This window comes from Vicia villosa, linkage group LG6 (genome assembly GCF_029867415.1).
Source record: "Vicia villosa cultivar HV-30 ecotype Madison, WI linkage group LG6, Vvil1.0, whole genome shotgun sequence".
NCBI classification, from domain to species: Eukaryota; Viridiplantae; Streptophyta; class Magnoliopsida; order Fabales; family Fabaceae; genus Vicia; species Vicia villosa.
Window position 1 is genome coordinate 71075262 of NC_081185.1, and position 16394 is coordinate 71091655.

Consider the following 16394-nt stretch of genomic DNA (forward strand, 5'->3'; position numbering starts at 1 on the left):
TTCTAGAAGTCTTCTGAATATCACGCGATTAGCAGAAACTCAACACTGCACAAAAATCAGGTACGCTTAACTGTCTCCTACATAAACAGTCCCTGACTAGGGTTTTCTTGTTTTTACAGGAGAAACAAGTTTTTGAGAGCTCAAATGGATTTCATACACATCCATATATCTCAAAGTACCATCATACAAATTTTCAAACTTCAATTCACTCAGACGCACCGTCAGCAGCTCAAACAGTCAACAGACGACCCGTTTGACCAAAAAAGTCAACAGACAGTCAAAAATGAAATTTTTTGTCAAAGTCCATATTTTGTCAAAGGATTCATCATTTGATCATTGGATGATCATAATTCATCAAGGAAAGATCAAAAATCAACAAAACTCTAAGATTCAAAATTAGGGTTTTTGCCTGAAAAGTCAACTCAACTTTGACTGATCATAACTCTCTCATCCTTCATCCAAAAAATTCAAACCAAAGCTTATTTTGAAGGAAATTCAATTATCTTTCAAATGCCATTGATCCCATGGTCATTGGATTCACCATTTGAAAAATATGACCAAAGACATTACAGGTCATTTTCAAAGTCAACAAAAAGACACTTTTTTCAAAAGGACACACAAGGAGCATCAAAAATCATTTTGACATGAGACCAAAGGAATTGGTTAGAGGACTCTTTGAGGTTTCCAAAAAGTGCAAGATCTCCTTCATATGACAAAAATTGAAGGATTTACACCTTGTTGAAGTTGGCTAAATTTTGGGAAAATACATGAAATCAACATTGCTCAAAAATGTATTTTTTCCAAATGGGGCCAAGTTTTCAGCATTCAAACATCATTTCCATGATGTTATGGGCCTCCCACGACCAAGACTAAGCCCACACCTTTTTTTATCCATTTTTGGCATGATTTTATCTTACTTTAAGATTAAAATTAAAAGGAAAATGCATGGATAATGGTTAGCTTACAAATCAAGCATGACTCACCTCAAAGAATCTTCATCTTTCTGCAGAGAATTGAAGGGCAAGGCAGGTGCATTGAAGGCAAGATGACTTGGTCAAGAATTCAAGCTTTTTTAATATTAAAAAACCAAAGTTTCAACAAAGGCAACTAAAGACACTTCTTAGCTTCAATTGTAAGCACTCAATGCTTATAAATAAGCTATCATAGTTCAGTAACAAAAGAGAGGCGAGTTTAGAAGCATACATAAGCTCATAACACTTGTAATCACTTGAAAAAAATTCAAAGAAAACTCAAATTCGAATTTGTAATTTCAGTCCATTTCAATACAAACTAAGCATTCATACACCTTCCTTGAACATCACTGAAACTATCCCAATCAGTTACAAGCCTTGAAGCTCACTGAATCGAGCTATACAGGTCCAAATTTGTTCAAACTAAAATCAATTCGTATCTGGTTATTCACACATGTTTAACAAGATGTAGACATACTATTAAGTTTGGTTTGAAGTGTAGATCATTTCTAGAAACTTAATTGAAGTTTGGACACGTATAAACGAAACTACCATTTTAGGGTTCATAGCTTCAAAATTAGGGCTTTCAAAATTAGGCCAAATTACAAGTTCTAAATAGCACCATTAGGTTCGTATGGATCAGACGAATTGAATGGTACCATCGCGCCAAATTTCTCTGCACGTTTACCCCTATTCGCTATTTTGCAGGTTTGAGGTTCATGAATTACAGCGCATGTTTCATAAAAGCGCTGTAAAAACCCCTGGCTGAAGGTTGAAGACGATGAGGTGTCTCCCCCTCATTGGTTCAGCAGCGCGCGTACCTTTTTAAATTTTCCTCTAATTCTGTGCTTTGCAGGTGCAACGTGTCCCATGAGCCTCAATTTCTGGACCACTTGATTTCATTTAATGAGTCATCCAACGCTCCAGATCACGCGTGCACATCATACTCCCTCATAAATTTCCACACAGGATCAGTATCCTTTTATTTTCTATTTTATTTTTAATTTCTTTGTTAAATTAATTAAAAATAGTTTTAAAAATCCAAAAAATACACAAAAAATATTTTTAGACTTCTAAAATAATATATTATTTTCTGAAATAAAAATATTTTATTTTTCTTCAAAATTTTAATATTTTGCATAATTAATTAGTATATATTTATATATTTGCTTTTTAATTATTCTAACCAATCAAAAAATCATAAAAAAATTTGTTCTTTATATAAAATATTGTTTATATATTATAAACTAATTTTGTACATATTTTGAATAATTTTCTTTTTAAGTTTTACTTATTTGTATAATTATTTACATAATTATGTTTTAATTAACTTAAATCAATTCCAAAAATTCCAAAAAAATTAGTTTTGTTTTAAAATTAATTGACAAATATTTTGTACATATTTTAAACTTAATTTTTAGGTTTAAATCTATTTTCATCTTTTTTCTTCATTTTAATTCAATTAATCATGCATTAATTATAATTAAAATCAATCATAAAAAATCCAAAAACAGGCTTTTTATTTTCCTTGCAATTTAAATTCCTAGATAAATGTATAGGATGTCAAATTCATGTAAATAGGCTAGTTTACGTTTCCTGCACAATCGATGTAATAGCGTAGATTTACTTTCCGCACTTTACATTTCCGCATTTTACTTTCCAGCAAATATAAACTGCGTGTATGTCAAAGATAAAATTGAACCGTTAGATCACTAACTTCAAAGATAAAATATCTGAATCCAATCACAATCACACTTGCACCTCTTAAGGTAAATCCCTTCTCATTCTTTTCAAAATCAAAGTCAAAATTCTACTATTTTGAGTACAAAATCGAACCTTGCGTTTATATCCGGTGAAAGGATAGATTTTTAAAGGAAATAGGATAAAGACCTTACAACTCAGGGTAGATCTCCTAGTTTGCTTGCTCAAATCCAAACAAACAAAATTCTCATACACTGTTGTTTTTTCAAAACTTTCCAAAAGACAATACTTTGTATACATCCAAACACAGGTTATTACAAAGTTAACGTTCTTTTCAAAACATCTTTCGAAAGAAAAACAAGCATTTTGTATACATCCACACACGGATCATTACAAAATTCAAATTACAAAGGTATTTGAAACCACATATGAGCAATTTCAGAGCAATTGAAAAGTGATCGAAAAACAAGTGAGCTAAGCAAACTTAAGAGCCCATGGATAACCATGGATACAAAGGGTGCTAACACCTTCCCTTTGTATAACCTACCCCCTTACCCAGAATTTCTCAAAGGTCTTTTTTCTGTTTCTTTTATAAACCTTTCCTTAATTGGATAAAATAAAAGGTCGGTGGCGACTTTGTGAATTTTCAAAAAAATGCGAAAGCATTAAGCGATAAAAAAGAGTCAGTTCACGTATCTCTACAGAACAGAGGTATGGCCCGGGATTAAAAAAAATCGGAGGTCCACAGAACTGGCGACTCTGCTGGGGATTTACTTTCAAAAAACAAAATGTTTTCAAAAGGGGTTACCTTAAGAGAATAGTTCGATGTTTTCAATTGATTGACTTGATTGCTCTATTTTTCAAAGGTTTGTTTGGGTATTTTGCTTGTGTGAAAGATTCTAACCCGAATCTCGAGATACCTTAAGTATATGACAATAGACCAAGGAAACTGTACGGCATGTACCGATACGGTTGATCTGGTAGTCATCATTAGTGCGATACTTTGGTTTATACTGATGTCCCTTGAAAACGATCAAGGAGTATATTAGGCTTCCGAAATGTCATTAAACACTAATTTGTCTTAGAACCTTTTTAGTTGAACTTGACTTGTGGCCTTTTAAGTGGCTAGCTTTGAAATTGATCGAAGTTAGTTATCCTCGAGGAATATTTTGATCGGCCGCTCGAGCGCCGTATTGAGATGTTACTTCCAAGGATCATAGAACCCGAATCCAATTCTAGGACAGGTTTTAACCAACTCAACTTCAGTGGGGAGGGTATCACCTATGAGCTCCATGCAAGCCTTTAAACCTAAGGCTATTGTTTGATTTGTTTTTGTGTGCCACATGTTTGCATCATAAGCATATCATTTTTGCACCAGACACTTCAAGGATCAAAGAGTTTACCTTTGTTTTTGCAGGTAATGGCTCCCGCCACCAAAGATTACATCCGAATCAACATCTCAACGGTACCATCTGAACTAAAAGACTTAGTGTCAGAATTCCCCAGGAATGTTCAATTCACTGAAAGGCATGGTCACCTACTCCATTTGGTTACCTCAAAATTTGAAGAAGACATGATACGGGTCCTGTTTCAGTTCTTTGACCCTGAACATCATTGCTTTACCTTTCCTGATTACCAGTTGGTACCCACTTTGGAAGAATTCTCTGAACTAATGGGATTGCCTATTCGAAATCAATTACCTTTCACTGGTTTAGAAAGGATTCCAAAACCTGAAGTCATTGCTGCTGCTTTACATCTGCGAAAATCAGAAATCGAGTCCAATTGGGAAACAAAGAGTGGAGTTAAGGGTTTACTTGCCAAGTTCTTATTGGAAAAGGCTCGACTACTGCTAGAAAACAAAAGTTATCCAGCTTTTGAGGAGGTTATGGCCCTTTTGATCTATGGGTTGGTTTTATTCCCAAATCCCGACCAGTTCATAAGTGTACACATCATCAACCTTTTCCTAATCCGTAACCCGGTACCAACATTGCTGGGAGACATTCTACATTCTCTACACACTCGTACCATGAAGAAACGAGGAACTCTCATGTGCTGTATACCACTACTGGCTAGGTGGTTTACATTTCATCTTCCCCGATCAGTGTTGAGAAATGAACAAAGAATGCAATGGTCTCGCAGGATTATGTCTTTGTCTCATTCAGATATCCGGTGGAACAACTTCTTTCAAAGAGACATTACTATCATTGATCATTGTGGAGAGTACCCTAATGTGCCACTCCTTGGCATCAAAGGAGGCATCACTTACAATCCCTCTTTAGCTCTACGCCAATTCGGATATGCAAGGAGCAACGGTCCTCATGACATGATTATCCATGGCATTGTGTTTGATTACGAGAATGATTCTCATAGACACCGACGAAGGTTCATACATGCATGGGGCAGTGTCTATAGAATAGAAAGCAAAACTCTGGGGCAATAGAATTCTATCCCTATGGAACCTTACCTCAGATGGGTCCGTACTCATGCTCAGAAACTCCTTATGCCATATCCTGCTGTTCTACCTGTGACTATTGAACCAGAGGTCGAAGGATATGAACCTCAAGTTATTCTACACCCGGACATGCCAACTGACCTAGAAGAGTTGCAAAAATCTTGGGTTCAACTCAAAGAGGAAAGAGACACCTTCAAATCATACTGTCAAGACTATGAGAGAAGGATATTGGAGCTCACCGGACAGCTTCAAGAAGAACAGCAGATCAACATATTCCTGGGGGCAAAGAGAAAGCGTCCACGGGAGACCTGAAGGATCATTTATTTTATTTCTGTCTTGTAAGCCCAAATGAGGCAAAGAAAAAAAGAAGCAAAAAAAAAAAGAAATAAATTGATTAACTAACGTTTGTTTCTTCTTTAACAAATCTAAACTCTAAGATCCTTGAAACATTGCACACACATTTCACTTCATGCATTGCATATACATTTCATACATTGCATTCATATACATTGCATATACATTTCATACATTGCATACACATGGCATCCAGTCATACACATTGCATAACAGGTTCACATGACGGATTTCTCATCTTCTCGCTGTTTATTTCAGTCAGAAGAGATGGAATCTGAAATGAGCATCAAGAATCTCGAAGCACAGAATGCCCAAGTTCAAGTGGCAATTCTGGAACTGGCAAAGGGGCAACAAGAACTGAAAGCCCTGATAATCAAGAAGAAAAAGAAGCCCAAAGGATCTGTAGGCGTGAGTCACCTGAAAAGGAAGATCAAAATCCCAGTCAAAAAGTTCAAAAAGCCACCGATCCCTGAAACAGTCGGTGATGATGAACCAGAGGACAATCAAAGCAACCAGGGTTCTGCTAAACCCTCTCTCTCTTCAAATGAAGAAAATGATCATTCTGGGGACGAACCGGATGATGAAAAATACCAACAGCTGGAAGACCGTATGAAAGCTATGGAGATACAAAAAATACCTGGCTTAGATTTCAATGATCTAGGGCTCATCTCGGATGTTGTTATCCCTCCAAAATTCAAAGTTCCTGTCTTTGCAAAATATGATGGAGTTTCTTGCCCGAAACTACATCTGAGATCCTATGTGAGGAAGATACAACCTCATACAACAGATAACAAATTGTGGATTCACTTCTTCCAAGAAAGTCTGTCGGGTACACAACTCGAGTGGTACTATCAGCTGGAAAATACCAAGGTTCATACTTGGGAAGAATTAGCTGCTGCTTTTTACAAACAGTACCAATACAATGCTGATCTTGCGCCAACCCGTACTCAACTAAGGGGCATGTCTATGGGACCAAAAGAAAGTTTCAAAGGATATGCACAAAAGTGGAGAGATATGGCTGGAAGGGTTCAACCACCCTTATCTGATCGCGAACTAGTTGACATGTTCATGGGCACTTTAACTGGCCCTTTCTATAGCCATTTGCTGGGAAGCTCATCATCAGGTTTCACTGACCTGATACTGACCGGAGAACATGTCGAAAGTGGCATTCAAAATGGAAAAATTCAAATAGGTTCCTCCTCTGGTACTACAAAAAGGCCCATCAGCGGGAGAAATGAGGTCAATGCAACACAAATTCAGAAAAGTCGCAAAAGTGAGCAGCATCAATCTGTAGGGGCAGTTCTGATCTCCGCATCTGCACCTCAAAAAGATCAACAGCCAAAATATACGCATCTACCAGATGCACCAAGAAGAAATTTCACCAGAATCAACATGCCAATCTCTTAGGCATTGCAGCACTTGCTAAAAGCAGATCTGATCACATTAAAAGGTCCTCCAAAGAATGTCAACACTTCCTCTCCGAATTATCGCCCTGATGCGACATGTGCCTATCACTCAAACTGTCCAGGACATGACGCAGATCACTGCTGGGCCTTGAAAAATAAAAAACAAGATATGATCGATGCTGGTGAAATTGAGTTCGATCCTCCAGAAACTCCAAATGTCATCACAGCACCTATGCCAAAGCATGACAAAACTGTCAACGCTATCCTGGACACTGTCTACATCTATGATGTGAACGAATTATCAACTCCACTCTGCGAAGTCAAAGGAAAGCTAATCCGAGCTGGTTACTTTCCAGGGTGTGTGTCATACCCCAATTTTTGACCCTAAGATCCTATATCATTCACATCTCAATCACTAATCAAGAGCTTCACTTGGAAGTTTTGTTTATGGTGTTGCACTCACCTCATCAATAAGAGGGACCATCAAGCACCAATGATTGTGTATCTTGTATGCTTATACTAACCCAAATACCAAAAATATTGCTTTGTTTCTTTGTAGACTTTTGTTTTGTAGGTACCAAGCCAAGACATGCAATAAACAAGGCATTTTTCACATTTTTGACTGATGAAATCGATTTCCCTACTGGGTAAATCGATTTCCCTGCAGCAATCTTCACCAAAATCACATTCTGGACAGCATGAAATCGATTTCCCTCCTGGGTAAATCGATTTCCCTAGTGTATTTTGCGCCAATTTCTCTTCTGGAACAGAGTGAAATCGATTTCCTTCCTGGGTAAATCGATTTCCTTCAGGCAAAATTCAAAAAATATAAGGAGGGAAGCTTGACATCATTTTGGCACCTTTTTCTTTGATCATTTTACCAATTTTCCACCTCATCAAAATTAACTCCTTCATTAAACCCACTTAAACCTCATTTTACCTTTTCTTACCATTTAAACACCACTTTAATCATCAATTAAACACAAGCTAATTACCAAAGGCCAAATGACCAAATTGCCACTACTCTTGCTCCAATTCTATAAATAGAGGCCTTGCCTCTCTCATTTCTCAAGCTTTGAGAGCCAACAAATCCCTTGCAATTTCTCTCCTCATCCCTACCAAATTCACCAAAGCTCTTTTTCTTTCATAAAGTTTGTGAGTCACATCTTGAACCTCACAAACTTTGAGCTAAGCCACCATCCATTTCACTCTTTTTTCTTCAATTGTTGAGAGATCAAGATTTGTGTTGGTGATTCTTGAAGTAGATCCAAGTTTGTGCAAGATTTGGTAAATTCTCTTCATCCTTTTTGGGTATCATGATGTAGATCCTTTGTGGTTTGTGTTCAATGCATCTTTGATGCTATATTGGTGCTATTTGTTGTTGATTTGATGGAAAATTCGTGCTCCAATTGATGTGTGATCATAAGGTGTTTGTATGTTTGTTCAAGTCAAGTTTTATGCCTCTAAATGCTGTTTTTGCTGGATTTTGCACTGAGGAAATCGATTTCCTTAAGGCTGAAATCGATTTCCTGCTGAGCGTGACCTGTTTTTTTCTGAAAACTGCACTATGGAAATCGATTTCCCCCTGCATGAAATCGATTTCCTGCTGGCAGAATGTGGTTTTTTGCCTCTTTTATGCTTGTTTTGGTGTCCTACTTCCTCCACTTCATTAATATCATTGGATCTAGGATGTTGATAGGTTTGAAATGACCTAATCCATAATATTAGATGAATGATATTAATGATAGTGTGAGTTGATTATCTTTTATGTTTTCATTCTTATTTTCATCTTATCTTTCTTTTGATCGATGAAAGTCTTAACATCTTGAGAATTCTATGAATTCTTGATAAAGACTAGATCAATTTGTCTCTATTCTTATCTTTTTCATCTTGTTTTCTTTTGATCGATGAAAGTCTTAACATCTTGAGAATTCTATGGATTCTTGATGAAGACTAGATCAATTTGTTTTCATTCTTGTGATTATCTTTTGTGAATTTTATTCTTCTTCCTCCATTTCATTAATATCATTGGATCTAGGATGTTGATAGGTTGGAAAGAACCAAATCCATAATATTAGATGAATGATATTAATGATAGTGTGAGTTGATTATCTTTATGCATTTTACCTTCACCTTCTCCTTTTTTCTTTTGATCGATGAAAGTCTTAATACTTTGAGAATTCTTATGGATTCTTAGTAAAGACTAGATCGTTACCTATTTTCTTTTCGTGCGGTATTGCTTTCGGAAGGCGATCTACATATCGTTCTTCTCGCATGCATTAGCACATAAAGTTTTGACCGGCCTCGTTGTAGGGTGATTTCTACATAAATCACTTGGCGATCTGCTTAACATAGCGCAATATTTCGTGTCCCGAATAAAAAAGATCAAATGTGGAAGAGAATTGTATGCGGTTGATTTAAGACTTGTGGAGGTTTTTATCGTGTAGTCGCTATGATTTTATCAAGCTTCTGATAAGCCCCATTGACTTTAAATCCGAGTACATCATTTACTCACCATAGATCTTCATACTAACTTTGATAACATACTTGACAAGTTTCAAGATGGTTATCTTTAACATTTAACAACTAACTTTAATTTCCGCACCTTTATATTACCGCTCTTTATATTACCGCTCTTTATATTTCTCGCCTTATCGCTTTACTTTATCATTTCATCATATTTACTTTCCGCCATTTTCTCTTTGTCCATTTGGACGTTTATAATTCCGCTATTTTCTCTTTGTCCACTTGGACATATGTTTATGTTTTCGTTATTTTTCTTTTGTCCACTTGGACCATACTTTACTTTTCTTGCAAAAACACTAATAAATAACCAAAATCTAAAAAATACATAAGGCTCTCTTTGGACTATCGGTTACTATCCCTAGCACTTTGGAGATTCGGACTTATGGACCTAGTACCTTTGGACTCATTCTATTATTATCCTGTGATTGTTCTGTCTGTCTGGCATTGTGCTGTTGTATGTTTTTGTGTGCAGGTATTTCCTTGAAAGCCCTTGATGGTTAATTCCAAGGCATTGAAATAAGGATTTTACCCGAAAACAGCCGTTACTCTGCCCGATTTTCGTCAGAATCTTAATGTGTTTAATGCAAAGTGGTGCTAAGACAATAAGTTCATGTGGATCCCCAAGTGTTAATGTGTTGGTATTGATAAATCCAAAGGATGGGAAAACTACCTTGGCTCTTAATGTCGAGTGTTGGCTTCTTATTTGGTTAGACCGTTTCTTTCCTTAGCTTTTATTTTATGCACTAGGTTAGCCTCTTCATCTCCTCCCATTCTTAAATTTTCAAAATCTTCTCTCTTTTTCCAAAATATTCTTATGTTTGCAAACCTTTTCAAAACCTTTTTCTCAAAAATATCTTTCGCCCTTAGTGGCTTTTCTTCAAAAGTTTAGACACCGTTAACTGTCGAAACGAGTGGTTATACCCCACGATTTTGAAATTGATTGATAATAACGAGATCTTTTCCGCGTGAGAGAGCTAGTGGCATACTCGTTGATTTTATCCGAGTTGGAGCCCTTCTTTCATTTGCGATGCAAAGAACTTGTTTGTTCTCATGCTCAAGATCAATGGCTGAGTATTTCTCTCTAACGACACCAAAGTGTTTATTCGTTTTTAAAACGTTTTTCCCAAAAGCGGAACTACATTAGCTCTGACTTCTCCATTGCACCGAGGAGGTATGTAGGCCCAAAGCTTAACGCTTTGCCGAGCTTATTTTAAAAATAAAACAAACCGTTTTTTAGCACACACACAACACAGATTTTCAAAAAGGTTCCCGTGGAGTACCACGGATATGAGGGGTGCTTTAAACCTTCCCCTCATATAATCAACACCCGTACCTGAGATCTCTTTCTTGTTTTAAAAAACAAAACTTTGGGTTTTACGTTCTTTTCCCTTTTCCTTTGAAAAAATAAAGCGCGGTGGCGATTTCAAAACGGAATATTGATTCGAGTCAATCCCATGGCTTCGATATCAGATTTTCCCCGCTACAGAAAAATGGCGACTTCACTGGGGATCCAGTTTTAAGTGTGTTAAGCCTATTTTTGTTTATCTGTGTGTTTTATCTGTATATATTGTTGTGTGCTTTGTGTATTTACTTTCTTTTTTTTTTCTTTTTGGTGCTCGATGGTTCCTCTGAGATGAGATAAAGTCCTAACCCGGACTTTGGTGAGTAACTTGAGATAGGAGGTGGTAAGACCAATAGTCGCATGTCAGGAGCAATCCTTACCATGAGCGTCATATGGTGGAACCCCAATCAGTGGAGGCCTCATGGAAGGTAGTAGAGGTTGTTACGAACCATCGTGATAACGCTATTACTTTCAATAGTGAGTGTCCGTAGAAGCTGAATGGCCTAGAACCCTTTTAACCAATCTAAGCCTTTTTAGGATGTAGTGCAGAAACAAGATCAAGTACCAATTTGAGCTTGTTGTCATGCGATACTACGCTCAGACGAGGTCTTTTTAGGCATATTATTGGCGCCCATGAGCAATTGTGCGTGCCGGTAATATCCGATAGAAGATTGAAAACTCTGGGAACCTTTGTAGAACCCGATTGGCAGGTACAAACTTCCCTAGATCACTCCTTGTGGGATGGGTAGACCCATGGCTCCATGCTCGTGACGTCGAACCTTTGAACCTGGACTGTGTGATTTTGTGTGATTTGATGTGATCTTGTGTGCTCTTGATTGTGATTGATGCATAAACCATGCATTCATGCATTCATAAAAAATGACATTCACAAATGGTTTTCAAGGAACTTAGAGACATTTTTTGTAAACATAACAGGTACCATGGATCAAAAGAGAAGCATCAAGAAGTACACTTTCAGAAATTCAAGTGCAAAGGAATTGAAAGAGCTAGCAACTTTGATTCCTAATCTTGACAACTTCAAAAACCGTTATGGGAAATTGATTTCTATCTTGAAGACTAAAGTGGAAAAGGGGATTCTTGAGACTCTTGTGCAGTTTTATGACCCAGTTTATCATTGTTTCACCTTTCCTGATTATCAGCTTATGCCCACCTTGGAGGAGTATTCTTATTGGATTGGTTTACCGATTACGAATGACATACCGTTTAGTGGTCTGGAGAAAGAGCCTGAGGTTGATGAAATAGCAGAGCTTCTTCATTTGAAGATATCAGATGTGAAAGCAAACATGACCAAAAAAGGAGGAATTTGGGGGTTGACTTCTAAGTTCTTGATTGGAAAAGCTTCTATGTTGGCTAGTAAAGGAAGTATGATTGCTTTTGAGACATTTTTGGCCTTGCTCATCTATGGTTTGATACTCTTTCCCAACATTGACCATTTTGTCGATGTTAATGCTATTCGGATTTTCATGATTGGGAATCCTGTGCCTACTTTGCTTGGGGATACTTACCATTCCATTCACCATAGGAATGATAAGAAAGGTGGACTCATCAATTGTTGTACTCCTTTGCTCTACAAGTGGTTTATTTCGCACTTACCTCAAGCTAAGAGTTTCTTGAACAATCCTGATGGTCTCTCATGGTCTCAGAAGGTCATGCCTCTTACTAATGGGAATATCCATTGGTACAATCCTGCTTATGACATTGGTGAGATTATTGATAGTTGTGGAGAATTCCCTAATGTACCTCTTCTTGGTATACAAGGAGGAATTACCTACAACCCCATTCTTGCAAGGCGTCAATTTTGTTATCCTATGAAGGAGAGACCCGCTAGCATCCTTGTGTCAGGAATCTTCTATCTTAATCAAGATGGAAATTCGGATATGAGAAACCGGTTTGTGCGTGCTTGGCACCATGTTGATAGGAAGAGACATTTGGGAACAAAACAATGTGTTGCTCTCAAAGACTACGCTGATTGGGTTCAAGCTAGAGCTCATACTTTTCAGATGCCTTATTTACTCGAGGAGCCTTCTCTACCCATTGTTCCACCATTGCCTCTCACTACTCCTGTTGAAAGTAGTGAAGAACATCTAGAGCTCGTGGCTAAGTTGAGAGCGGAAAGAGATGCTTTGGAGCTTGAAAACAAAGAGTTGAAGATACACTTGAAAGAAAAAGATGAAATGCTTGATATCCAAGATGGTTGGTTGATGGAAAAGGAAGATCAAATTCGTCATCAAGAAGAGTTGCTTCAACAACATGGTGAAAAGCGAAAGAGACCACAAGAAGATTCAGTTGCATGGAAAGAAGTTGCTGATAAGCTGATGGTCGAGAATGCTCATTTGAAGGCCTTTTATGAAGATGAATTGGAGAAGCTCCGTAGGAAGCTGCAAAGAGGAGTTGGATCGTCATCTGAAGTGTTCCCTTCTAGTTTTTAGCTTTTTCTTTATTTTGTAATTTTGGATCTTTGAATCCTTTTGTATGTTTTTCTATGATTAATGAAAGAATATTGTTATGTTTTATGATGTTTTTTGCTAATGTTTACAATTAATGTCTTAAAAGTTCCTTAAAAACCAAAAAAAAAAAAAAAAAAAAAAAAAAAAAAAAATCATTTGCATTGCATTTCATGCATCATTCTGCATTTTGGTCTTGCTTCCGAGAGTATTCCCGAGGTCTTATTCAGTGTTCTTCATACAGAATCAAGCTGTCTCACCGGTATAATACTCGAGCTAACTGCAAGAAGAAGATGGAAGGTCTTGAACAAGAGAATCGTGAGTTACGTGAAGAGGTTGTTACTTTGAGATCTGGTGTGGATCGTCTCACTGCTCTAGTTGAGACATTGATGGCTGCTCATAATCAGAATCAGAATCAAGTTCCTCCTCCCAACGCCCAAACTCAGGGTCAGACCACTGTGATTTCTGAAATTGCTGCTACAACCATTCCTGCTATTCCTGTTGGTGCTACTCAGCAACGTATGCCTAATGGATACCCCTGGGGCATGCCCGAAGGTTATTTGTCTGTTCCTGAGATGACTCGTCCGTTGACTCCTGTTATGGTCAACACCTCTCCTATTGTTCATACTGGTCCTTTTGTCCCAGAGCCCATTTATGATGCTGCTCCAAGTGAAATTCATGACAGAATGGATGGTTTCCAAGATCAGTTTGAAGAACTGCAGAAAGAGATGAAAGCCTTGCGTGGGAAAGAACTGTTTGGAAAGAATGTGCATGATCTTTGTCTTGTTCCCAATGTGAAAGTGCCTGCTAAGTTCAAGCTGCCTGAATTTGAGAAGTACAAAGGAAATTCCTGCCCTCAGGCGCACCTGGTGATGTATATCAGGAAGATGTCCACTCACACTGATGATCAACGTCTGTTGATTCACTATTTCCAAGACAGTTTGACTGGAGCTGCTTCTAAGTGGTATATGGGCCTTGATAGCACCCATATTCGCACTTTCAATGACTTAGCTGAGGCGTTTGTGAAGCAATACAAGTACAATGTGGACATGGCTCCTGATAGGGATCAATTGCGAGCTATGATGCAAAAAGAGAAAGAATCCTTCAAGGAATATGCTCAGAGATGGCGTGAGGTTGCCGCCCAAGTGATTCCTCCGATGGAAGAAAAAGAGATGACTAAGATTTTTCTGAAGACTCTTGGTCCGTTTTACTATGAAAAGATGATTGCAAGTGCTCCTGTAGACTTCACCGAAATGGTGGGTATGGGTGTCAGATTGGAAGAAGCTGTGCGAGAAGGTCGTTTGGTTCGAAATGACAATTCATCTGGTGGTGCGAAGAAGTATGGTTCCTCACTCCAGAAGAAGAAAGAATCAGATGCTAATGCTGTTTCTCATGGGAGGAATAGTCGATTCAGGAATCAATCTCAACAAGTGGCGTCAGTGACTCCTGTTGTGAATTCAGTGCCTGTGGCTCCTGTTAATCAACAACCAGCAAGGCGGAATCCGTATCCTCGGATTAATATTGATCCTATCCCTATGACATACACTGAACTGTATCCTGCTCTAATTCATAAGAAGCTGGTTCAACCAAGGTCACCACCTCCTGTTCCAGAGAAACTCCCTTGGTGGTACAAAGCTGATGCCACTTGTGCTTATCATCAGAACACTCCTGGGCATGATTTGGAAAACTGTTGGGCCCTGAAGAATGAAGTTCAAAGATTGGTCCGTTCTGGAATGCTCTCTTTCCGTGATATTGGTCCAAATGTGAAGAACAATCCGTTACCAACTCATGAAGCGTCTGCTGTCAATATGGTTGAACATAATTTGAGACGTTGTCGTGTGCCTAGTATTTGTGCTCTACGTGGATCTTTGAAAGAGATACATGACAGGTTTGTTAGAAAAGGAGTGATCGAGTTTAGTCATGATGGTTGTCCTTTGTGTGATGAGGATCCTATGGGATGCGCTGCCCTCCAAGATGATGTTCAGACATTGATAGGTTTGGAATTATTGGATGATGAAATAGACAACACTTATGTAGATCACAAGTTGCATTTGAAGCAGTTTAATGGGGTTGTGAGTAATATCACTGCATGTAACAATTTGAGCTTTAGTGATGAAGATTTGCCTGAGGAAGGAAGAAATCATAATTTGGCTTTGCACATCTCTGTCAGTTGCAAAGAGGACTCAATGTCCAATGTGTTGATTGATACTGGATCATCTCTGAATGTCATGCCAAAATCCACTCTTGCTAAGCTGTCTTATGGTGGCACACCAATGAGATTTAGCAATGTGATCGTCAAGGCTTTTGATGGATCGAAGAAATCAGTGGTCGGAGAAGTGGACTTGCCTATTAGTATTGGACCATTTGTCTTCAAGACTACTTTTCAAGTGATGGACATTTTCCCTGCATACAGTTGCTTATTGGGACGCCCATGGATCCATGAGGCTGGGGCAGTCACTTCAACTCTCCACCAAAAGTTGAAATTTGTGAAAGATGGAAAGATGGTCATTGTGAATGGAGAACAAGCGTTGCTGATTAGTCATCTCTCTTCGTTCCGTACCATAGAAGCTGACGAAGTGGTCATTGGAACTGCATTCCAAGCCTTGTCTGTTAATGATGAATTCAAAAAGGATGAAGCTTCCATTGCCTCCTTCAAAGATGCTCAACTGGTGGTTCAGAATGGACATTCAGGAGTCTGGGGACAAGTGGTGAGTCTACAAGAAAACAGGAATAGAGCTGGTCTGGGATTTTCTGCCTCAGACAAGTCTGTGATGAAGCCTGAGTCTGCTTTTCGTCCTTATCAAGAGATGTTCCATAGTGCTGGGTTTCTACACCCAACTCTTCCAGAAGTGGATGCTATTGTTGAAGACGAGCCAGAGCCAGAAGTGCCAAGCTTTGTGACCCATGGAAAGATGATTAAGAATTGGATCACCATTGACATTCCTGAGTGTACTCATGTCTCAAAGTAATTTGCTTTTATGTTTTTCAAAATCCTTTCATTCTGCCCAAGATGAAAGTGAAGTTGTTGGGGCTGTTTTCTATTTGTTTTAAACATTAAAATCATCAATAAAAGTCATTTTGTTTCTACATATATATGCTTTTTATCTTTTTGCTTTTTTCTGGAAAAGTGGTGACACAAAAAACCTTAAAAAATGTTTTCATTTTCCATAATCTGCA